Raw genomic sequence first — 26,906 nt, 5'->3', positions numbered from 1 at the left:
GGACGCTTTTTATTGTAATGCATTGTAATACACTTACAGTCTGCTTTCCTGTGAGATCCAGGGGGGCTGGATCTCACAGGCTGTCACGGAAGGCATCGAGCTGCCTTCCCTGCCATCGGGTCCTCATCACAGCAGCGCAGGGACCTGATAGCCGCCCCGTACCCGAAATGATCCCGCAGTGCGAGGGTTAATGCGCCGACATCGATGTTTTCACTGATGCCGGCACATACAGCAGGGGTCTGGCTATCAGTGACTGCCGGACTCCTGCTGCTGATCAGGCGGGTGCAGAAGCTGAACATGTACGGCGCTGGTCTTTAAGGGGTTAATGATTTCACCATCATAACCTCCTTTGACAGAGAGTTCTATAGTCTCACTGCTCTTACAGTAAAGAATCCTATTCTATGTTGGTGTAGAAACCTTCTTTCATCCAGATGTAGAGGATGTCCCCTTGTTACCGTTACAGTCCAGGGTATAAACAGATCACAGGAGAGCAGAGGTTGCGCTACATTTTTTTCTAGCAGAGAAAAAAAAATACTCTTACCATTTTCAACAAGTATTTTTAGTCAAAGAGGAACACCAAAATAAGAGGCTTTTTTTCTGTCAAAGTAGCCATGTGAGGTCTTGTCCTATGTAAGATGAATTGCATTTTTTGTGATCTTATTTTGGGATACATATAACTTATTGGTTAACTATTATTAACTTTATTTAGGGTGGTAATGGAAAAAAAGCTCTGCCACCGCACTGTAAATTTATGATGCTCACCATTTGGAATAATTAGCAGGTTACTTTTATTTGATGGGACACTGCGATTACTGTGATACCAAATATGTACAACTTCTTTCTCTCCAGAAGTGGTGGCTGACCTGCCTCTACAGGGAGCAGCAGTTTAAGGCCTGAGTACGAAAGCCCATGTAGGCCTGATGCCTATGAGGCAGTAGAACAGCACAGAAGGATGCAGATGATAGTGATCACGTCATCAAGTCACAGCGCAGGAGGTCATCGTGATATCACTGTGACCACCTGCACCAACTCAGACCAGAAGAAGCCTGTTTGCCTGCAGTACAGACGGCTGCGGAAGAACAGGAGTCAGTGTGGCACTATGTGTAGTCTGAACACAGTCCAAGGCCATGGCAGTCTGAGTACATGTATACACGAGAAAGCAAGATGAGGTTGGGGCAGGCAGCATTCATAGGTATCTGAGAAAGCACTCTAAAGTAAGGGCAGGAAGCAAAGAATCATAGTCCAGAAACAGGCAGGGTTCGCACACAGGCTGGCAGGCATAAAAAGCATGCCTTCATTAGGACTAGCAAACACACAGAATACCCAAAGCTCAAGCAACGAAGTGACAGAAAGCAAGGGGGAAGGATTAATTAATCTCAACAGCATTGAAGAGAAGTTCACTAAACACTAGCTTGAATACACACAGGGAGAGTGGTGCGATGTCCGCGCCTGCTTGGTAAGGTGTAAGAGCGGTGGACACGGGCCACCAGCGTAACACTTTATGCAGGTGACGTCTTATTCATCGGTCACGTGGCCTAGGCACAGCTCATCCTCATAGAAGTAAATGGGCCTGAACTGCGATACCAACCACAGCCCCTATACAATGTACGGCGCTGTGCTTTGTAAACTGCGAGAAGCCTGCGGCGCTGACAGGAATGCCTGTGCCTTCTCAAACAGCTGAATGGTGGCGTCCCAGGTGTCGCACCTCCACCGATCAGATCCAGAGGATAGGTCATAGAAACATAGAATGTGAGAACCATTTGGCCCATCTAGTCTGCCCAATATACTGAATACTATGGATAGCCCCCGGCCCTTATCTTATATGAAGGATGGCCTTATGCCTATCCCATGCATGCTTAAACTCCTTTACTGTATTTGCAGCTACCACTTCTGCAGGAAGGCTATTCCATGCATCCACTACTCTCTCAGTAAAGTAATACTTCCTGATATTACTTTTAAACCTTTGCCCCTCTAATTTAAAACTATGTCCTCTTGTAGCAGTTTTTCTTCTTTTAAATATTCTTTCCTCTTTTACCTTGTTGATTCCCTTTATGTATTTAAAAGTTTCTATCATATCCCCTCTGTCTCGTCTTTCTTCCAAGCTATACATGTTAAGGTCCTTTAATCTTTCCTGGTAAGTTTTATCCTGCAATCCATGTACCAGTTTAGTAGCTCTTCTCTGAACTCTCTCCAAAGTATCAATATCCTTCTGGAGATATGGTCTCCAGTACTGAGCACAATACTCCAAATGAGGTCTCACTAGTGCTCTGTAGAGCGGCATGAGCACCTCCCTCTGTCTACTGGTAATGCCTCTCCCTATACACCCAAGCATTCTGCTAGCATTTCCTGCTGCTCTATGACATTGTCTGCCTACCTTTAAGTCTTCTGAAATAATGACCCCTAAATCCCTTTCCTCAGATATTGAGGTTAGGACTGTATCACTGATTTTATATTCTGCTCTTGGGTTTTTACGCCCCAGGTGCATTATCTTGCACTTATCAACATTAAATTTTAGTTGCCAGATTTTTGACCATTCCTCTAGTTTTCCCAAGTCCTTTTCCATTTGGTGTATCCCTCCAGGAACATCAACCCTGTTACAAATCTTTGTGTCATCAGCAAAAAGACACACCTTACCATCATCAGTTAGAAAAAGTTAGAAAACCCCTTTAAATAATTATTTGATCCAATAGCAGTTTCCCAAGAAGTATGTATGAACATATTTATTAGCATTAGTGACAAACTATGTATCTGGAGGGTACTATTTATCCTTAAAGAGAACGTCTCGTAGGCCTGAACAGTCTTATAGGCCATGCAGTGCTCCTATGGAGGAAAATGGTAGGCAAATTAGCTCTCTTTCCCAAAAAGAAAAGAAAGCTGTTCATCTGGAACCATACTGTCTAACCATATATACACGCTATGGATATAATATGGTACTAGGGTTGCACCGGGGATCGAATTATTGATACCCAAATCGATACTTTTGTACTAGTAACGATTAGATACCGGGATTTGCCATTTACCGATACTAGGCTGCACTACTGCTGATCACAGCTCCCGTCATAGAGGTCGGGTTCCGGCTATGCGATTCTGTTTTTGTATTAATGGTTTAATTGGTGGCGCAGTGTGCACCCCCTCCCCCAACCCCCCTCTATTAAATCATTTTTTTTTTTTTTTTTTTTTATTACAGTATTTTTTTTTTTTTCCAAAACACAGAAAAACCAATACAACAATAATGGACCGTCCAGAAGGTCCATATTGCAAAACATTTTACATTTACATTAACCTTTTACCCCAAATACCCACCCACCCCCTTAAATCATTGGTGGCACAGTGCGCCCCCCCAGTATTAAATCATTTGTGGCATAGTGGCCACAGGGTCCCCTCCTCCTCATTGGTGGTGCAGTGGCAGTTGTGATCCTGGGGATCCGATCGGTTGCCATGGCAGCTACTGAAGCCCTGGCTGCCATGGTAACATCCCTGATGCTGTGTGCACAAAGCACAGGGCGGCAGGGAGAATGTAAAGTCCCATTCTCCCTAATAGATCTCTATTAGGGAGAATAGGACAAGGGTTCTAGCCCCTAAGGGGAGAAATGGTTATTAAAGTAAAAAAAAAAAAAAAAAAAAACACACCAAAATATTAAGTATAATTCAACCCCTTTCCCAATTTTACATATAAAATATATAAACAATAAGTGGCAGATGAGGTTTAACACTGACAAATATAAAGTTATGCACATGGGAAGGAATAATGCAATACCGTGCATACTAAATGGTAAAAATCTCGGTAACACCGACATGGAAAAGGATCTAGGAATTTTAATAAACAGCAAACTAAGCTGCAAAAACCAGTGTCAGGCAGCTGCTGCCAAGGCCAATAAGATAATGGGTTGCATCAAAAGGCGCATAGATGCCCGTGATGAGAACATAGTCCTACCACTTTACAAATCGCTAGTCAGACCACACATAGAGTACTGTGTACAGTTCTGGGCTCCTGTGAACAAGGCAGACATAGCAGAGCTGGAGAGGGTTCAGAGGAGGGCAACTAAAGTAATAACTGGAATGGGGCAACTACAGTACCCTAAAAGATTATCAAAATTAGGGTTATTCACTTTAGAAAAAAGTTGACTGGGGGAGATCTAATTACTATCTATAAATATCAGGGGTCAGTACAGAGATCTCTCCCATCATCTATTTATCCCCAGGACTGTGACTGTGACGAGGGGACATCCTCTGCGTCTGGAGGAAAGAAGGTTTGTACACAAACATAGAAGAGGATTCTTTACGGTAAGAGCAGTGAGACTATGGAACTTTCTGCCTGAGGAGGAGGTGATGGTGAGTACAATAAAGGAATTCAAGAGGGGCCTGGATATATTTCTGGAGCGTAATAATATTACAGGCTATAGCTACATGAGAGGGGTCGTTGATCCAGGGAGTTATTCTGACTGCATGATTGGAGTCGGGAAGGAATTTTTTATTCCCCTAAAGTGGAGAAAATTGGCTTCTACCTCACAGGTTTATTTATTTTGCCTTCCTCTGGATCAACTTGCAGGAAAACAGGCCAAACTGGATGGACAAATGTATTTTTTCGGGCCTTATGTACTATGTTACTAATAAATAAATAAACATATTATATTATAAGTCTGAAAAGTCCAAACTATTAAAATTTTGAAAAAAAATATCTCCTATATGGTGAATGCCATAACAGAAAAATAAAAACTGCGCGATTTGACATTTTTTATCACCTTGTCCCCCCCAAAATAGAATAGGACTGTTCGATTATGGGCCGGACGTTCCATAAAATGCAGATTTTTGGTATGTTTTTTTTTTTTTTTGCGTGGTATCGAATGGTATCAAGTATTGCAATACTTTTTTTATGGTATCAACATAGAATCACAATTTTGGTATCGTGACAACCCTACATGGTACTGCTATGGATTTTTTTAAAGGAGTTCTCCGGCCTTTTAATATTGATGGCTTATCCTCGGGTCATCAATATCAGATTGGCAAGTGTCCGACACCCGGTACCCCTGCTGATCAGCTGTATGAAGAAAAGGCGCCCGCAGTGGGCGTGTGCCGTCTCCGTTCTCCCTTCTTGCTCGCTGGTGCTATGTCTATGGTGAGCAGGAAGAGAGAAGGAAGACAGCATACGCACATTGCACGTGCCTTCCCTTCATACATCTGATATTGATGACCTATCCTGAGGATAGTTCATTAACATTAAAAGCTCGGACAACCCCTTTAACCTTGGGTTGTAGAAGGATATTTGTAAGCTAGAAGGGCTTCAAAGCAGTTTAAAAAAATCTTTTGGTCATCAGCTCAGACCATTTATCTATTAACAACTTTAAAGGGGCTGTCTCACCTCACACACTGGTGGCATATCGCTAGGATATACCACCAGTGTCAGATGGATTGGGGTCCCACCTCTCCGACCGACACCTATTTTGATAACGGGCTCCGCAAAGTGAAAGAGTGAACTGTGAATGGACGACCGCCTCTCTATTTACCGCAATGGGACCACCGGATATAGCTGAACCAGAACTCCACTGCGATGGTGTGGTGTGCTCTCATTCACCTTGGGGGGGGCCCATTCTGGAGAAAGGAGCGGGTCTCGGAGGTGGGAACCACACCTATCGGACGCTAGGATATGCCACCAATGTATGAGATGACACAACCCCTTTAAGGCTGGGTTTACATGTTCAAGTTTTTCACATGTTCAAGTAGAGGATACTAATAGTGGAAAGGCTGAGTCTTATCCTCCTATTGAATCCACTCCTGGTTTTGGCTTCAAAACTGCATCCAAAAACCTGAACGTGTAAACCCAGCCTAAATCGAAACGGAAATTAATAATGCAGTATTCCCACACTAGCAATTGTTAGAAGATAGTCAAAACCATTTTCCTCACAGAGCCAAATTTTTTGCATCGAGGATTAGTTTGTGTCTTGTGACCACGGAGCAGGAGTGAAGCACTTGCTATTACGTGGTCACCCGTCGGCCTGCACCACGCTGCACTGTATCCTGACACATCGTCAGGGCATAGTGCACGTAAGCGCTGTATGACGTCAGGAAGCGGGACGAGTGCGCAGAGAAGCGGGACGAGCTGTGGAGCGGCGGCCCTACAGGAAAGGTAAGTATTTTATGTCACTGGCACTGGGGACATGGCTAGGAGGGGGAGATGGTGGCACTGGGGGGGCAAGCTGGTGGCACAGGGGGGGGACCGCTGATGGCACTGGGGGGGGGAGCCTGATGACTTTTTATAATGAAAAACGTGCTTTTAATTAGTTATTAGAGTACTTGATTAATCGTTGGCTTAATCGATAGAGTACTTGATTACAAAAATAGTCGATAGCTGCAGCCCTATTCTGCATTAAGAGGGATATGCTGAAAAACTCACAATGTGATTAAAAGTATATTCAGTACAACACCAGCGTTTAAAAGGACAGCAGCAAGTATTTGAAATACTTAGCATTCCTAAGGCCTCTGGAAATTAAGTGGCAATCAAACGCTTCCTTTAGGCCCCCTGCACACGAACTTCCCGTTGCCGTATTGCCGACCGCATTTGCGGATCCGCAATACACGGGTGCCGTTCCGTGGGCATTCACTTCAATGGGTCCGCAAATCCGGAGATGCGGAATGGTGCGGAACAGAAGCACGGAACGGAACCCTACGGAAGCACTACGGAGTGCTTCTGTGGGGTTTCGTCCCGTACTTCCGTTCCGCAAAAAGATAGAACATGTCCCATCTTTTTGCAGAACGGCCGGATCGCGGACCCATTCAAGTAAATGGGTCCGCGACCCGCTGCAGCTGCCCCACGGACTGTATTCGTGCATTGCGGTCCGCAGCACGACCACGGGGTGCACACGTTCACATGCACGGTGCTTTACTTTTTTAGAGAATTTCAGCACACCAAATGGTGGAGTTAAAATGGTTTTCAGACATTTTAATACTGATAACCTATCTTCAGGATAGGTCATTAGTATCTGATCAGTGGGGGTCCTAAGTCGCTTTGTTTTATCCACGGACAAATTATTCAGGCCAGATGTTTAAGGATTTTCAGCTCTACCATATACCTGACATCTTTGAACAGTCCATTCTCCTTGAGGACCACTTTTCAACACAATTTTGGGTGTTTGAGTCTCAAAGGGGATTCAGTGTATGTCATGTTGTTAACTGGCCAATTTCATGTTAGTTTTATAAACAATTTTTCTTTAATGCATTTTTAGGGCGAGTTTAAATAAGGCTTGAGGCTACAATGTGACATGTATCATGTGACAGCAAAAAAAAGTTTCAGAAAAGTCGCAGGTCAGTCAAATACCGCACGCAGATTACATTAAGGTCAACAGAGCAAAAGATGCGCGCGACTTGCAACCTGAAATAATATTCATCAGGTCTGGATTTTCTGCAACCGTTGCGTCACATTTGCAGCAGGTCACAGTGACGCCGTTGATAAACAACAAACCCCATGTCGCACAAGACAGCAGCCCCTGCCTTATCCTACATTGCATTTATAGGGAAGAAAGTTTGTTGTAATTAAAAAGTAGAGCTGTCCTCAATACATTCAGTAAATATCTCTGCTGCCACCACATGGACAAAATAGCGATTTACACGTAAAGAAAAACAAATTTAATATGAAGGCACCGAATCTAAGAATGCTACAGAAGGAAAGCTGTAGAGTAAAAAATATACATAAACCTCTTATTGTATGTATACTAATGCCAGGAGCCTGACTGAGGGTACTTTCACACTTGCGTTTTTCTTTTCCGGCATAGAGTTCCGTCACAGGGGCTCTATACCGGAAAAGAACTGATCAGTTTTTTCCCCATGCATTCTAAATAAGGAGCAATCCGTTCAGGATGCATCAGGATGTCTTTAGTTCAGTCTTTTTGACTGTTCAGGACGGAGATAATACCGAACCATGCTGCGGTTTTATCTTGGGCCCAAAAAACTGAACACTTGCTTAAATGCCAGATCCGGCATTTTTTTCCCATAGGAACGTATTAGTGCCGGATCCGGCATTAAAAATACCACAATGCCGGATCTATCCTTCCGGTCGGCGCATGCGCAGACCTTTAAAATTTTTAAAATAGTAACGGACCCGTTTGTCCGTATGACAAACGGACAGACTGATACGTTCTTGCAATGCATTTGTGAGACGGATCTGCATCCGGATCAGTCTACAAATGCTGTCCGTTTGCATGCAGATTGCCAGATCCGGCAGGCAGTTCCGGCGACGGAACTGCTTGCCTGATCACTCTGCCGCAAGTGTGAAAGTACCCTAATAAAACTGGTGAACTGGAATTAGTGATGTGCGAGGAGGACTATGACATAGTGAGAATAACGGAGACCTGGCTGGATGATAACTATGACTGGGCAGTTAATGTACAGGGTTACAGTCTGTTTTGAAAGAATCGTCAAAACCGGAGAGGGGGAGGGGTCTGCCTTTATGTAAAGTCCTGTCTAAAGCCCACAGTCCGAGAAGATATAAGTGAGGGACATGAACATGTGGAGTCACTGTGGGTAGAGATACATGGAGGGAAAAACAATAAAATACTCAGTTTATTATAAACCACCTAATATACCAAAGTCCACAGAAAATATACTACTAAGGGAAATAGACGAGGCGGCAGATCATAATGAGGTGGTTATTATGGGGGACTTCAACTACCCAGATATAGACTGGGAAACTGAAACCTGTACATCTCAAAAGGAAACAGGTTCTTGGCAATAACCAAAAATAATTACCTTTCCCAACTGGTTCAGGACCCGACTAGAGAGATACTGGACTTAGTATTAACCAATAGACCTGACAGAACAACAGACGTGCAGGTTGGCGGACACCTGGGAAATAGTGACCATAAAGTAATAACCTTCCAATTGTCATTCAAAAGAGCGTTTCTTCAGGGAGGAACAAAAATACTAAACTTCAAAAAAGCTAAATTTAGCTAAGAGAGGCCATAGGCCTAACTAACTGGGACAAAGTCCTCAAAAATAAAAATACAGCCACAAAATGGGATATTTTTAAAACCATCCTAAAATCTAATTGCGAGCGGTACATACCTTATGGCAGGGGTGGCCATGGGGCTCCTCGCAGCTTCACTTGCAGCTCTCTGATGAGCGCGCTCTCCTCTACATATGCGGCTCGCAGGGAAGCGGGCCAGGGATGTCGCAGGTTTCGAAATATTAGCTGCACAGGGGAGAAGGAAGAAAGCAGTACCCCCCTCCCCCCTGTGCCGCTGACACCAATGAGAACACAGAGGGGAAGAGGAGGGGAGGGGCTGTGGCCACTGCCACCAATGAAGATAACTCACTCATTTATTCAAATACAGGAGGCGGGTGCTAGCTGCAGAATCATATAGCCCGCACCCAAGGGGTTATATAGCTGCACCTGAGGGGTTAACTGCCGGGCATCGCAGCACTGTCATAGAGGCCAGGGGTGTCGGCTATGTGATCCTGCCGGCACCCGCCTCCTGTATCTGTATTAAAGGTTAATTGTCATCGGTGGCGCAGTGCACTCCCCCCCCCCCCCCCCCTTAATAGGTGGATGCCCGCACTCTGACCTGAAGCTGTGCACATCAGGTCACTGTGGAGAGGGCGCCACAGTCTTCAGAGCAGCTGCAGAAGAGGTAGGATAAGCCCGCTTCTACACAGTTATTTTATTAAAGTACTGATCATGGGGGTCTTATCTGACATTAGGGTATGTGCTCAGATAAGACCCCAAAATCCTCATCAGACCCACAAAATTAGCCTCCCCAGTGCTCACATAAGACACCAAAAATCAGACACCCCATGCTCACATCTCCCCTATGTCAAATCACCCCCCCCCCCCTTCCCCACATGATCTCAGAATGGGGGTGGGGGGCGGTCATCTGAGCATGGGGGAGGTCATCTGAACATAAGGGTGTCATCTGTGCATGGGGCGTCATCTGAGAAATCTTGAAAAACATTGTGAAAAACAAAGATTGCCAGAAGTCTCACTAAAGCTGTCTACATTACAGATAGGAAAGGTGGTTTAAATGCACTTTTAAATGTTTGATAACTCAATTGTAGTAATACTGTTGTGTGCACGCATATTTGTGTAAATGGATAGCTTGTGGCTCCTGGCAGTCATACGATTTTTTTTTCTGGCTCTTTGTGTCTGTAAGGTTGGCCACCCCTGCCTTATGGGAATAAAAAGGTTAAGAAACAAGAAAAAAACAACGTGGATAAATAGAATTGTAAAGAAAGCAATAAATGACAAAAATAAAGCATTTAAATAACCAAAACAGGAAGGTTAGGGCTCTTTCACACCTGCGTTCTTGTCTTCCGGCATAGAGTTCCGTCGTCGGGGCTCTATGCCGGAAGAATCCTGATCAGGATTATCCTAATGCATTCTGAATGGAGTGAAATCCGTTCAGGATGCATCAGGATGTCTTCAGTTCCGGAACGGAACGATTTTTGGCCGGAGAAAATACCGCAGCATGCTGCGCTTTTTGCTCCGGCCAAAAATCCGGAACACTTGCCGCAAGGCCGGATCCGGAATTAATGCCCATTGAAAGGCATTGATCCGGATCCGGCCTTGAGCTAAACGTCGTTTCGGCGCATTGCCGGAGCCGACATTTAGCTTTTTCAGAGTGGTTACCATGGCTACCGGGACGCTAAAGTCCTGGCAGCCATGGTAAAGTGACGCGGGGAGCGGGGGAGCAGTGTACTTACCGTCCGTGCGGCTCCCCGGGCGCTCCAGAGTGACGTCAGGGCGCCCCAAGCGCATGGATCATGTGATCGCATTGGACACGTCATCCATGCGCATGGGGCGCTCTGACGTCATTCTGGAGTGCCCCGGGAGCCGCACGGACTGTAAGTATACCGCTCCCCCGCTCCTACTATGGCAAAAGCGTCCTGGGTGCCATAGTAACACTGAAAGCATTTTGAAGACGGTTCCGTCTTCAAATGCTTTCAGTACACTTGCGTTTTTCCGGATCCGGAGTGTAATTCCGGCAAGTGGAGTGCACGCCGGATCCGGACAACGCAAGTGTGAAAGAGGCCTAAGGAGGAAGCATTGAAAAACTATAGGGGAAATAAATAGAATATGTAAAAGACGAATAAAAGCAGCCAAACTACAGATCGAGAGATTAATTGCCAAATAGAGTAAAACGAACCCTAAAATGTTCTTTAATTACATAAATGGTAAAAAGTATAAATCTGAAGGTGTCGGCCCTTTACAGAGTAATGAGGGTTGGAGTTACAGACAGCAATGAGGAGAAAGCAAAGCTATTAAATATTTTTTTCTCCACTGTATTTACTGAAGAAAATAAACTGTCAGATGAAAAGCAGAATGTAAAAGTAAATTCCCCATTGAAAGTGCCCTGTCGTACCGAGGAAGAAGTACAGCGGCATCTTAAAAAGATAAAAAATTGACAAAATCACCAGGACCAGATGGCCTACACTCCTGTATTCTAAGAGAATTAAGTAATGTCATAGCCAGACCCTTATTTCTGATATTTAAGGACTCTATACTGACAGGGAGTGTTCCACAGGATTGGCGCATAGCAAATGTGGTGGCAATATTTAAAATGGTCCAAAAACAGAGCCCGGAAACTATAGGCCGGTAAGTTTAACATCTCTTGTGGGTAAACGGTTTGAAGGTTTTCTAAGAGATGCTATCTTGGAGTACCTCAATGAAAATAAGCAAATAACGCCTTATCAGCATGGCTTCATGAGGGAACGGTCATGTCAAACTAATTTAATCACTTTCTATGAGGAAGTAAGTTCTAGACTTGACCGGCGAATCAATGAATGTCGTATATCTGGACTTCTCCAAAGCATTTGACCCTGTACCACATAAAAGTTTAGTATATAAAATGAGAAAGCTTGGACTGGGAGAAAATGTCTGTATGTGGGTAAGTGACTGGCTCAGTGATAGAAAACAGAGGGTGGTTATTAATGGTACACACTCAGATTGGGTCACTGTCACTATTGGGGTAGCACAGGGTTCAGTATTGGGCCCTATTCTTTTCAATATATTTATTAATGATCTTGTAGAAGGCTTTCACAGTAAAATATAAATTTTTGCAGATGACCGTAAACTGTGTAATTAACACGGAAGAGGACAGTATACGGCTGCAGATGGATCTGGATAGCTAAGCTGTAGAAACCAGTGTCAGGCAGCTGCTGCCAAGGCCAATAAGATAATGGGTTGCATCAAAAGGGGCATAGATGCCCGTGATGAGAACATAGTCCTGCCACTTTACAAATTACTAGTCAGACCACACATGGAGTACTGTGTACAGTTCTGGGCTCCTGCGAACAAGGCAGACATGGCAGATCTGGAGAGGGTTCAGAGGAGGGCAACTAAAGTAATAACTGGAATGGGTGGACTACACAGTATCCTGGAAGATTATCAAAATTAGGGTTATTCACTTTAGAAAAAAGACCACTGAAGGGAGATCTAATAACTATGTATAAATATATCAGGGGTCAGTACAGAGATCTCTCCCATCATCTATTTATCCCCAGGACTAGGACTGTGACGAGGGGACATCCTCTACTTCTGGAGGAAAGAAGGTTTGTACACAAACATAGAAGAGGATTCTTTACGGTAAGAGGAGTGAGACTATGGAACTCTCTGCCTGAGAAGGTGGTGATGGCGAGTTCACTAAAAGAGTTCAAGAGGGGCCCGGATGTATTTCTGGAGTGTAATAATATTAGAAGCTATAGCTACTAGAGATGGGTTGTTGATCCAGGGAGTTATTCCGATTGCCTGATTTGAGTCGGGAAGGAATTTTTTCTCCTAAAGTGGGGAAAATTGGCTTCTACCTCGCAGTTTTTTTGTTTGTTTTTTGCCTTCCTCTGGATCAACTTGCAGGATAACAGGCTGAACTGGATGGACAGATGTCTTTTTTCAGCCTTATAAACGTTGTTACTATGTAACTACAGAACACAGAGCCATTACATGCAAATATAAAATGATACTTATTTAGAGTCTCAGACACAAGGCATGATACACACAAGAATATTGTATTAGTTTTAGGTAGAGATACCTAAAACTAATAGAGGGGTGGTTCCAGGGAGATTTTTTTTCTATAAAAAGGGAGCCAGAAAAAAATGACAAAGAATCATTACTCACCTCCATCAATCCCCTGCTGCTACCATTCTGCACTTCCGGTCCCAGCTTAACACAACCAGAAATGCAAAGAGAGGTCCACTTAGCCAATTACTAAGGCTAAGGCCAGTGATTGGCTGAGTGGGCTTTTCCTAGTGTGTTTTGTTGAGGCAGGACACGAAGTGCAGAGCAGCGGCACAACAGCTATGGCAGGAGAACATTAGTGAGTAACGATTCTTTGTTGTTTTTATAATCTTCTACTGGTTATCTCGCCAGAAAACCCCTTTAAAACAGTCAAGAAAAAAAATAATCCAGAAAATGCAACAAAAATACTTGTGCATCTGAATCCTATTACAGCATTTCATGTATATACTGTATAGCACCTGACAAGTGATCTCACTGACAACAGAAGCAAAATCCTATACTGTACACGTATTTTAAAGAATGGCATTATCTGTAACATACAGATCACTGAATACATAGGGACCTTCCTACACCTATTCTCTCACTCATACAGCCCAATTTCTCTTCTATTTTTGGAGACAAAAGAGACTACATTTTTAAATTGCCATACAACTCAGTATTTGCTTCCTTAGCATTACTGATAACCATATTATATTTGCAGTACATAAACCAATAGTTTGGACAATTCAGTTAATGTAAATCATGGTTAATGGACTTCCTATTCCTCATTAGGAATTTCCAGTCTGAGTGCTTAAAGTGTACCTAACCTTTTGAACAAGTCTATTAAAAACTATTCTAAATGCCATGTAATACCCTGTATTTTTCGCTTTATAAGACACACTTTTTTCCCCCATTATGAGGGCGCTCATTAGTATGCAAGAGGCGCAAGGGGGAGGTGAGTGTAGCGCTGCTAGCTCTGACTATACTCATTACTCCCTTGTTTTCTTCTGGGCGCCTACAGTGCTGTGTCCTGACTGTGTATAGCGTCAGGATGTAGTGCATGAAGGTGTGCACTATGACCTGGCATCGTCAGGTCAAAGTATGACACAGCACCAACAGAAGACCAAGGAGCGGTGAGTGCAGGAAAAGTGTGCCTCCCTTTTTCCCTAATTACTATGTTCTAGAACTTTTACTCATGCTCCTTTTTTGTGTTTAAATTTTACCGTCCAGAGCAGGAGAGGCAAGCATTTTATTTATTTTACTGTCTGATTTGAGGTCTGATGAAGATTGCGGGGTCTGATCTCTGGGGTCTCATTTGAGGTTTGATAAAGATTGGGGGTCTGATCTGATCTAATTTTTCTCCTCTAAAACCTAGGTGTGTCTTATGATCATGTGCATCTTATAACGCTAAAAATACGTTGCGACTGTAAACCCCACACATTTTCCACACCCAATTCTGCTATGTGTGGCCATAACCTAATAGTCTAACATGCTGCTGAACTGTGTACACAATCAGTAGGCTGAATTCACATAATGCTTTAGCCCTCCACAGTGCTTTCTGTTAGAGGGTATAGGAATGACAATTCAGACGTATACTTTGACGGGCGCACTGACTTAAATCCTTTGAACTCTGTTTACCCCATTCATCTTTGGACTTCATTTGACCTGTTTTCCACTCCTTTCTGGTATTTTTGTCGGACACAAAACTATGGTAGCCTGTACAATTCTGCCTGGCAAAAATGCAGAAAAGTAGTGGAACACAGGTCAAATAGAGTCCAGAAAGGAATACTCTGAACTCTGTTTAACCCATTAAAGTCAATGTATCCATCACAGTAAAAGCCTGAATACTGTTTTCAGGAAGTTAGGCTTCGTTCACATCACCGTTCACCCTTTCCGTACTCCTGCTCCATTTAGGAGCAGGAGAACGGAAAGGACGGAGAGGGCACATAACTGAGCCAAACGGAGCCTAAGGACCCCATAGACTATAATTGGGGCCGTTATGTTTCCGCTCAGAAGATGATTTTGGAGCGGAGACAAAAGTTGTGCTTGCAGGACTTTTGTCTCTGCTTCAAAATCATCTTCTGAGCGGAAACATAACGGACCCAATTATAGTCTATGGGGTCCTAAGAGCTCCGTTTGGCTCAGTTATGTGCCTTCTCCTAAACGGAGCAGGAGAACGGAAAGGCTGAACGGTGATGTGAACGAAGCCTTAGGCGTATACCCTGACAACAGCCCAGAGAAGGGCTAAAACACTATGTGAATGCAGTTTTTTAAAATAGATACATTTAAAAATAGAATTTATATAAAATGAAATGGATGAGACTGTCCAGACTCTGATGGCCAATGATAAAAAAGAAAAAGAAAAAGGAATGGGCAGTCCATTTAGAGTTAAATGGGTTGTCCCATTACAGACACTTTTCCCCTATCCATAGGATGGGGGATAAGGCCTCTTTCACACGGGCGTCGCGTGTGAGGGCCGGATAGGATGCGGTTGCGTCGTGGGAAAATGCACAATTTTTCCGCGCGAGTGCAAAGCGTTTTAATGCGTTTTGTACGAGCATGAGAAAAATCGGCATGTTTAGTACCTGGACCCGAACCCGGACTTCTTCACAGAAGTTCGGGTTTGGGTTAGGTATTCTGTAGATTTTATTATTTTCCCTTATAACATGGTTATAAGGGAAAATAATATCATTCTTTATACAGAATGCTTACTAAAATGTCCATTGAGGGGTTAAAAATAATAAACAAATTTAACTCACCCCATCCACTTGGTCGCGTAGCGGATCTCCTATTCTTTCTTCTTTCTTCAGAACCTGGGTAAAGGACCTTTGATGACATCACTGCGCTCATCACATGGACCATGTGATGAGCGCAGTGACGTCATCAAAAGGTCCTTTACCCATGTCATGAAGAAAGAAGAAAGAAGAGGAGATCCGCTACGAGACCAAGCGGATGGGACGAGTTAAATTTGTTTATTATATTTTAACCCCCTCCATCCCTAATTTACTTAGCATTCTGTATTAAAGAATGCTAATATTTTACCTTATAACCATGTTATAAGGGAAAATAATAAAGATCGGGTCCCCATCTGGATCGTCTCCTTAGCAACCATGGGTGAAAATCACACCGCATCCGCACTTGCTTGCGATTTTCACGCAGCCCCATTCACTTCTATGGGGCCTGCGTTGCGAAAAAAAAAAACGCACAATATAGAGCAGGGGTACTCAACTGGCGGACCGCGGTCCAAATACGGACCGCGGCCGCCAGTTGTCCGGACCCCGGCCATCCTTTAGAGCGCTGCTCCTCTCCTGCACACTGTGCCGTGCAGGAGGAGGAGCTTACCGGCGCACTTCCACCTGTCCCACAGCGCAGTGAGACAGGGCTTCCTCCACATGTAGCGCTCCTTCTCCTGCACACTCTGGCAGCTCTGCTCAATACAGCGGCGGCACAGGAGATGATCGTTCTCAGCAGCGCAGGAGGAGTCTCTCCCTCCCCCCTGTGCTGCTGCCCCCGCCGCTGCCAATAAGAAGAGGCAGGAGGAGGAGGGGAGGGGCTGTGGCCACTGCGCCACCAATGAAGAAAACTGACCTGTATTACAAATACAGGAGGCGGGTGCTGGAATCAAATAGCCGGCACCCGACCTCTGTGACAGGGAGCTGCGATCAGCTGCAGTTGAGTTAACCCTTCAGGTGCGGTACCTGAGGGGTTAATTGTAGCTGATCGCACCCCCCTGTCACAAAGGTCGGGTGCCGGCTATTTGATTCCAGCACCCGCCTCCTGTATTTGTATAAGAAACGTTGGTGGCACAGTGCACCCCCCCCCCCCCCCCCCAAACACCCCAGTATAAGAAACATTGGTGGCGCAGTGCCCCCCCCAGTATAAGAAACATTGGTGGCGCAGTGCGCCCCCCCTCCCCCCTTCCCCATTATAATAAACATTGGTGGCTCAGTGGGAGGTGCCAATGAGGGTTAAAAATAATAAAAGAAAATTAACTCACCTCCTCCAGTTGATCGCGTAACTACCGGTCTCCAGTTCTTACTACTTTCTTCAGGACCTGTGGTGACGTCACTGAGCTCATCACATGGCCCATTACCATGGTGATGGATCATGTGATGAGCTCAGTGATGTCACCACAGGTCCTGAAGAAAGAAGTAAGAACTGGAGACCGGCAGTTACGCGATCAACTGGAGGAGGTGAGTAAATAATTTTTTAACCCTCATTGGCACTGCCCACTGCGCCACCAATGTTTATTATATTGGGGGGGGGCGCACTGCGCCACCAATGTTTATTATACTGGGGTGATGGGGGGGCGCACTGCGCCACCAAAGTTTATTATACTGGGGTGATGGGGGGGGCGCACTGCGCCACCAAAGTTTATTATTTTGAGGGGGGCGCACTGCGCCACCAATGTTTATTATATTGGGGGGCGCACTGCGCCACCAATGTTTATTATATTGGGGGGCACACTGCGCCACCAATGTTTATTATATTGGGGGGCACACTGCGCCACCAATGTTTATTATATTGAGGCAGGGCGCACTGCGCCACCAATGTTTATTATACTGGGGTGATGGGGGGGGCGCACTGCGCCACCAATGTTTATTATTTTGAGGGGGGGCACACTGCGCCACCAATGTTTATTATATTGAGGGAGGGCGCACTGCGCCACCAATGTTTATTATACTGGGGTGATGGGGGGGCGCACTGCGCCACCAATGTTTATTATACTGGGGTGATGGGGGGGCGCACTGCGCCACCAATGTTTATTATACTGGGGTGATGGGGGGGTGCACTGCGCCACCAATGTTTATTATTTTGAGGGGGGGCGCACTGCGCCACCAATTTTTATTATATTGAGGGGAGGCGCACTGCGCCACCAATGTTTATTATATTGAGGGGGCCGCCAGACGAAAAAGTCGGACATGTAGTACTTTTAGTCTGGCGGCCTCTCACCGTGCTGCGCCGTAACTCTGCCCCCATCCCCATTATAGTCGATGGGCACAGAGCAGCGGCACGGCGAAGTAGTGGCAAGATGGATCTGACAGGGTGAGCAGCCTGTCGGATCCGTCCTGCTGCAAGTGTGAAAGTACCCTTACTAATGAGCGCTTCCATCATGGAACGCCCATTAGTACAGCCTTTACCTCCACCGCTACTTGTGCTAGTAAAAAAAAATATATATTACGGCAGTGTTTCCCAACCAGTGTGCCTCCAGCTGTTGCAAAACTACAACTCCCAGAATGCCTGGACAGCCTTTGGCTGTGCGGGCATGCTGGGAGTTGTAGTTTTGCAACAGCTGGAGGCACACTGGTTGGGAAACACTGTATTACGGTACCTCCACCTCCATTTGCTCACGCTGTGGAGAACACTCCCTGCTGACTAGAAGCTCAGGACAGGACCTACAAGACTTCATCACGTTGGAGCACCGGTCCTGAGCTTGCAGTCAGCAGCGAATGTTCACCGCAGCCAGGTGAATGCAAATTATTTTTTATTTTTTGCAAAAGCAGAGAAGGGGGGCACTAATGGGGGCAATACTCTTACTGGGGGCACTAATGGGGACATTATTCTTACTGGGGCACTAATGTGGCCATTACTAATTCTGGGACTTACCCGGGGCGCTTCACTATAACGTCAGAGCGCCCCACGCGCATGTATCACATGATCGCATGGCATCTTTACTGTTGGCGTTCAGCTCGGACCTTCACCTGACTGCAGACCCTGGTATGTGGACCTTTAATAAAACTAGTTGAGTACCCCTGATATAGAGCATGCTGCGATTTTCACGCAACGCACAAGTGATGCGGGTGCTGGAAAACTGGCCCGTGTGAAAGAGGCCTAAGTGTCCAATTTATCACAGTTTTTTCATACATAGAGGACATTGATAGAACATATATTTTATATGATTAAAATGTCTACACTTTCCAATATCCCTAAAAAAGCAAATAAGCAACAAACTGCATTTCATAAATAATGAATAATAAATAGTAATTTAATGACTATTTTGAAGTCAATGCATTTGAATGTGTACAAGACGTATCCTGAGCAGAGCAGTCTACAACTGTAAGGCCCCTTTCACACGGGCCTTGCGGGAAAATGTGCGGGTGCGTTACGGGAACACCCGCGATTTTTCCGCGCGAGTGCAAAACATTGTAATGCGTTTTGCACTCGCGTGAGAAAAATCGCGCATGTTTGGTACCCGAACTTCTTCACAGAAGTTTGGGCTTGGGATCGGTGTTCTGCAGATTGTATTATTTTCCCTTATAAAATGGTTATAAGGGAAAATAATAGCATTCTGAATACAGAATGCTTAGTACAATAGGGCTGGAGGGGTTAAAAAATAAATAAATGTAACTCACCTTAATCCACTTGATCGCGAAGCCCGGCTTCTCGTCTGTCTCGTTTCCTGAGCAGGACCTGTGGTGAGCATTAATTGCAGGAAAAAGACCTATGGTGACGTCACTCCGGTCATCACATGATCCATCACTCATGTGATGGATCATGTGATGGATCATGTGATGGATCATGTGATGGATCATGTGATGGATCATGTGATGGATCATGTGATGGATCATGTGATGGATCATGTGATGGATCATGTGATGGATCATGTGATGGATCATGTGATGGATCATGTGATGGATCATGTGATGGATCATGTGATGGATCATGTGATGGATCATGTGATGGATCATGTGATGGATCATGTGATGGATCATGTGATGGATCATGTGATGGATCATGTGATGGATCATGTGATGGATCATGTGATGGATCATGTGATGGATCATGTGATGGATCATGTGATGGATCATGTGATGGATCATGTGATGGATCATGTGATGGATCATGTGATGACCGGAGTGACATCATCACAGGTCCTGTTCCTGTAATTAATGCTCACCACAGGTCCTGTTCAACAAAGGAGACAGACGAGAAGCCGGGCTTCGCGATCAAGTAGATTAAGGTGAGTTAAATTATTTTTTATTTATTTTTTAACGACTCCAGCCCTATTGTACTATGCATTCTGTATTCAGAATGCTATTATTTTCCCTTATAACCATGTTATAAGGGAAAATAATAATGATCAGGTCTCCATCCCGATAGTCTCCTAGCAACCGTACGTGAAAACCGCACCGCATCCGCACTTGCTTACGGATGCTTGCGATTTTCACGCAACCCCATTCACTTCTATGGGGCCTGCGTTGCGTGAAAAACGCAGAATATAGAGCATGCTGCGATTTTCACGCAACGCGCAACTGATGCGTGAAAATCACCGCTCATGTGAACAGCCCCATAGAAATGAATGGGTCGGTATTCAGTGCGGGTGCAATGCGTTCACCTCCCGCATCGCATCCGCGCGGAATACTCGCCCGTGTGAAAGGGGCCTTAGAGATGGCACTTTACTCACACAATCATACAGAACAATTCGTATTCTCCTCTAGTGTACATCCTAGCACTCCAAAACAATACAAACTGCAAGAAAACCTTCCTAGGCTAAAATTATTATTGGCACTGTGGCATTATTTTATTTCTTAACTGGGCAGAATTATAATTATGGGAATTTCCAATACGGAAATCTGTAACCTATTCTGGTCACAATTGTATTTTCCTGTGATTTCTCTGCTGACCAGGGCCTGTAATGACCATTGACTACATAACTATTTTCAAAATGGAGAAGTATATATATTTTTTTAAACAGGAAAGATTAAAAATCAAAATGAGAATATAAAGATAAGTACCGACTTTGAAAAATGGGGAAGAGAAGTCTATAGGTAGCTACGTGCACCATAACACTTTTCTGGTTAATGTGTACAAGAGTATTGTAGTGTTGAACTTAGCTTTTTTTCATGTTGCTAACACACACTATCCCTCTTTCCATTCTTCAAGGGGTTGTCCATAAATGACATATCCCTGTTTCACCCAGGCAGCCCCTCTGACATGAGCAGTTTATGCTCCTATGCTCTTCTTTGCCCTGCACTGAATAACGCAGGGCAAAGGCTTTTTCTGGAGATCCGGTGACGTACCGGGCTCTCCATGGGTGAAGCTAGGCGTGATATGTGATGGGAAGATTATGAATGAGATGGGCCAGCTGGCCCTCCCTCTTCCCCGCCTACATCACGGACTTCACAAAAGTGGCCTGAGCAGATTTGCGACTAAATCTGCAACCTAAATATGACACAAAGTGGCGTAAAACAAATAATAAATGACCACGTATGTTTTTTTATCATTTGAATATACTGTATGGTGTCACCAAATTCATCAAACCATATCTTATGGACCTTACTTGTTGCACAGGAGCACAGCAATGCTGGAACCAGAAAGGGACTTGGAAGCATACAACTGTCTACAATGTCTCAGTGTGCTGTGACATCAAAGGGGTTGTCTCACTTCAGCAAATGGCATTTATCATGTAGACAAGGCACTTACTAATGTATTGTGATTGTCCACGATATTATGTTTTGTCCGACATAGTTAAAAATCTTGGACAACACCTACAATGTCTTAAAATAAAAAACAAACAAACCAAAAAAAACATTGTACATTGTAAGGGATGGCTCTCTCACAGGGGGTCAGCAGCTCACCACACTTCCAAATTTGGCATTATTTGGCACAATGAAGTCGCAGCTTCGCATCACGTGTTACATCAACACAAAACAATAAATCCTTGCCTGGCTAGGCGCTCAATATACAGAGGTTGCCCTAACTCACCTCTAGGTCAGTGTTCACACTGCGGTATTTGGCTTCACTCAGCCATGCGGTCAGACAGCTTCCTAGCCGTGACCAATGCAACCCATTGAGGTCTCTGACTCTGTCCACCAGTCCTCCTGACTGTGACTACGCAATACCTTGGAGGGATATGGTCCAACAGTCCTTCTGACTCTGACCGTGGGACACCTCTTTTCTTCAGGCGTCGCTGAGGCCCCAAAACTCAGGCTCTCTCAGCCTTGTGCCCCCCCAATCCCCCTGGCTGGGACCACACAGAGACTCTGCAGGCTCCCTTTTTAATTCCTTTCCTCTCACACACTGAGGATGGATTTATCCCTCAGTGATTATCCCAGCTGGCCTCACCTGGGGCCCAGGGGTCACCTGTAGTGGACTGAGATATACACCCCCTCCTCACACTTCATCACAATATTCACCAGTTTCTCCAGGACATCACAACTGTGCCACCAAAACAACTATGACACAGAGACATGTACGCTACCAGACCTCTGAAGGATTCCTTTGGCATCTGGTGAGAGATGCTAGCAGCAGTTCCTTCAGGCTAGGGCTGATAGGGCACGTGATTGCAAGTCGCAGACTGGTCGCATAACTTGCTGTTGCGCGACCATTTTATATCTGAATAAAATAAACACAGCCAAGTCACAGAAAAGTTGCAGGCAAGTTCACATCAGCGTTTTGAAATCTCGCAGGCTGTTCCGGCAGAGGAACAGTCTGCCAAAGTTCAATGTATCCGGCATCACTGGAAACAGCTGGATTCCTGTTCACTACATTGGGATCCAACAGGGATTCATCTGCTTTCCGGCATAATGCTGGCATTCAGCCGGACACAAAGTCGTGCATGCAGAACTTTTTGTCTAGCCGAAAGTCACCATTTATGCCAGAAAGTAGCCGTATCCCATTGTAGTCAATGGGGATCTGAAGGCTCCCAGCATTACCCGGCTGTGCTGAATATGGAGAACTCTGGCAGGCTGTTTCTCTGCCGAAACAGCCTGCTGGATTTCAAAATAATCGTGTGAACGTACCCTTACATTAAATTGAACATAGTAAAATTTGTGTGCTTCTTGCAAACTGCAACAGAAACTCCATCAGGTCTGGATTGTTGGCGACTGTCAAGTTGCAGTTGTGGCATGGCGCGTGTCGCAGTACAACACCATTGACAATCATAAGATCCTTTGTCGCATGACACATGTCGCTGTGTAGCCCCAGCCTTAGGGTACTTTCACACTAGTGTTTTTGTTTTCCGGTATCGAGTTCCGTCACAGGAGCTCAATACCGGAAAAAAACTGATCAGTTTTATCCTAATGCATTCTGAATAGAGAGCATTCCGTTCAGGATGCATCAGTTTAGTCCCTCTTACGTTTTTTTTTGGACGGCGAAAATACCGCAGCATGCTGCAGTTTTCTCTCCAGCCAAAAATACTGAACACTTGCCGGAATGGCGGATCTTGTATTAATTTACATTGAAGTGTATTAAGTGTTCCAGCAAAACGGATCCGGCTTTCCGGTCTGCGCATGCGCAGGCCTTTAAAAATGCAAAAATAAATAAATAATAATACCGGATCCGTTTTTCCGGATGACACCGAAGAGACAGATCCGATTTAGCATAGCCACTGAGCTATTCAATGAAATGTATCTGTATAGCGCTTCCTGCTGTTTATTTTTTTCTTATTTCTTTGTCCTGCTCACTGAGAAGGCTGCACATGCTCAGTTTCATCTTTCAACTGCCTCCTGAGCTGTGATAGGAAGAGCTGAGACACGCCCCCTGAGCTGCAGCAGAAAAGACACTCCCCTTGAGCTGTCAGCTTGATATAAATCTAGCAGAGCAATGAATGGGGAGATCTCTGGATCCATGTGAGGTACAGGGCTGGTTCTAGATTTGTTAGAAAGAGGTTGTCATGTACTATGTGATGTCTGATTTTCATTTCTTACATTGGTCATGGGATAACCCCTTTAAAGTGAACCTGTCAGATGATTTCTGAGAGAAACATATAGTAGAGGGAGAGAAGATGAGCTCTGTGATATACACAGTGATTTTTATCACTGAACAATAGAACGTTTGTGTGTGTATATATTTAAAATGTTGAACTTTATTTATACACCTTAAAAAATTGGAACGAGAGTGAATTCCTATGCAAAATAATGTTCACAATAAGGGTTATCCCTTGTATAGCTATAAATGCAACAATTGGCACTAATTCTGGTCAGAATGTACTCCCACACCCATCACTTTATGCGGGGTACATGGAGGTATCTCTGCCAAAGTTTAGCTTGCAAGGTGATAAACCCCTATCAATTGTAGAACATCCACCAATTTAATGATGTGATGCATCCACAAATAAAGAAAGAAGGACCGAGCACAGAGCAGACAAAACTACTTGCAGGGAGAGGAGTGGGCAGAAATGCTGTATACAGTGTTCAATAAAAGCGTTGGTGCACGCTCACACTGTGTAGCCTCTAAATTCACCCCCAAATCCTCCTGTTATCTCCCCTAGTAATGTCGCCCTCACACAGATCATACAGTGCCCGGGACGGCACAGCGCCCTACACCTAACAGCTTCAGTCTGTATATGCCTATGTATCGTCCGTTATATGCTCAACGCGTTTCTTTAGGATAAATCATCAGGAGCTGAGGGCTTAGACAGACAACACTGACAAACAAACAAACAGCGCTGCCCCTCTCACATGTGGAGGCGACAACGTCGGCGCTAGGATGGCCGTGACGCGGGCGCCGAGAACAGCTGATTAAGTCACCTAGGCCACTCCTATCAAAGGCGGAGCTCATCCCCCAGACGGCCAATCAAGGAGCTAGACATGCGGTTACCATAGTAAACCACCGCCCCTATGTCAGCCGCCCACTCCAGGGACGAACCATAGCTAGTGTCAAAACACTGAAATTAAACAGGAATAAATCGGCGATTTATAACGCAACAGGTAGGCACCAGATATTGACTATAAATTCACTACAAGTGAATATAAATGAAGTACATGATGTCATATTTTTAACCCATTTGTATCTGCAGGTCCATTAATACCATACTGACACCACTACACCCACAAACCGAACGGCAGTGGGAAGATGTCAGAGCTATATATACACTGCTCAAAAAAATAAAGGGAACACAAAAATAACACATCCTAGATCTGAATTAATTAAATATTCTTCTGAAATACTTTGTTCTTTACATAGTTGAATGTGCTGACAACAAAATCACACAAAAAAAAAATATGGAAATCAAATTTTTTAACCCATGGAGGTCTGGATTTGGAGTCACCCTCAAAATTAAAGTGGAAAAACACACTACAGGCTGATCCAACTTTGATGTAATGTCCTTAAAATAAGTCAAAATGAGGCTCAGTAGTGTGACCTCCCTACAACGCCTGTGCATGCTCCTGATGAGGTGGCGGACGGTCTCCTGAGGGATCTCCTCCCAGACCTGGACTAAAGCATCTGCCAACTCCTGGACAGTCTGTGGTGCAACGTGACGTTGGTGGATAGAGCGAGACGTGATGTCCCAGATGTGCTCAATTGGATTCAGGTCTGGGGAACGGGCGGGCCAGTCCATTGCATGAATGCCTTCGTCTTGCAGGAACTGCTGACACACTCCAGCCACATGAGGTCTAGCATTGTCTTGCATTAGGAGGAACCCAGGGCCAACCGCACCAGCATATGGTCTCACAAGGGGTCTGAGGATCTCATCTCGGTTCCTAATGGCAGTCAGGCTACCTCTGGCGAGCACATGGAGGGCTGTGCGGCCCTCCAAAGAAATGCCACCCCACACCATTACTGACCCAATGCCAAACCGGTCATGCTGGAGGATGTTGCAGGCAGCAGAACGTTTTCCACGGCGTCTCCAGACTCTGTCACATGTGCTCAGTGTGAACCTGCTTTCATCTGTGAAGAGCACAGGGCGCCAGTGGCGAATTTGCCAATCTTGGTGTTTTCTGGCAAATGCCAAAACGTCCTGCACGGTGTTGGGCTGTAAGCACAACCCCCCACCTGTGGACGTCGGGCCCTCATATCACCCTCATGGAGTTTGTTTCTGACCGTTTAAGCAGACACATGCACATTTGTGGCCTGCTGGAGGTCATTTTGCAGGGCTCTGGCAGTGCTCCTCCTGTTCCTCCTTGCACAAAGGCGGAGGTAGCGGTCCTGCTGCTGGGTTGTTGCCCTCCTACGGCCTCCTCCTCGTCTCCTGATGTACTGGCCTGTCTCCTGGTAGCGCCTCCATGCTCTGGACACTACGCTGACAGACACAGCAAACCTTCTTGCCACAGCTCGCATTGATGTGCCATCCTGGATAAGCTGCACTACCTGAGCCACTTGTGTGGGTTGTAGACTCCGTCTCATGCTACCACTAGAGTGAAAGCATCGGCAGCATTCAAAAGTGACCAAAACATCAGCCATTTGCACAACAGCATGTGAAATTGATTGTCTCTCAGTGTTGCTTCCTAAGTGGACAGTTTCATTTCACAGAAGTGTGATTGACTTGGAGTTACATTGTGTTGTTTAAGTGTTCCCTTTATTTTTTTGAGCAGTGTACCAAAAGGGGGCATATTCAGATTAATAAACCCTGGGCAGGTTGATATTCCCTAAAAAAGATGGGTTGTGGAAAATTACATAGGAGCTATATATACCTCTGACATCTTCCCACTGCTGATCGGTTTGTGGGTGTAGTGGTGTCAGTATGGTATTAATGGACGTGAAAAACGGACCGCAAAACACTGAAAAAGCCATACGTTCGTGTGAAGTAGGCGTAAGGCCTCCTGCACACGACCGTATGGCTTTTTCAGTGTCTTGCGGTCCGTTTTTCACAGATCCGTTGTTCCGTTTCCGTTGTGTTTCCGTTTTTCCGTATGGCATATACAGTATACAGTAATTACATAGAAAAAATTGGGCTGGCCATAACATTTTCAATAGATGGTTCAGCAAAAACGGAACGGAACGGATACGGAAGACATACGGATGCATTTCCGTTGTGTTCTGTTTTTTTTGCGGACCCATTGACTTGAATGGAGCCACGGAACGTGATTTGCGGGCAATAATAGGACATGTTCCATCTTTAAACGGAACGGAAAAACGGAAATGGAATGCATACGGAGTACATTCCGTTTTTTTGCGGAACCATTGAAATGAATGGTTCCGTATACGGAACACAAAAAAAACGGTCCGTACAAAAAACGATCGTGTGAACTAGGCCTTAAAGGTA

The 26,906-nt window shown here is 44.9% G+C and overlaps 1 protein-coding gene across 1 annotated transcript in view; it reads right to left on the bottom strand.

Moving 5' to 3' along the window:
- The window catches only part of GNAL (G protein subunit alpha L), a 312,386-nt gene that overhangs the window by 207,913 nt on the left and 77,567 nt on the right, over positions 1–26,906 (bottom strand). The window lies entirely within an intron of this gene.

This window comes from Bufo bufo, chromosome 5 (assembly GCF_905171765.1).
Source record: "Bufo bufo chromosome 5, aBufBuf1.1, whole genome shotgun sequence".
Classification (NCBI taxonomy): domain Eukaryota; kingdom Metazoa; phylum Chordata; class Amphibia; order Anura; family Bufonidae; genus Bufo; species Bufo bufo.
The sequence above is the reverse complement of the archived record's forward strand: the minus strand, read 5'-3'. Positions and strand labels throughout refer to the sequence as shown.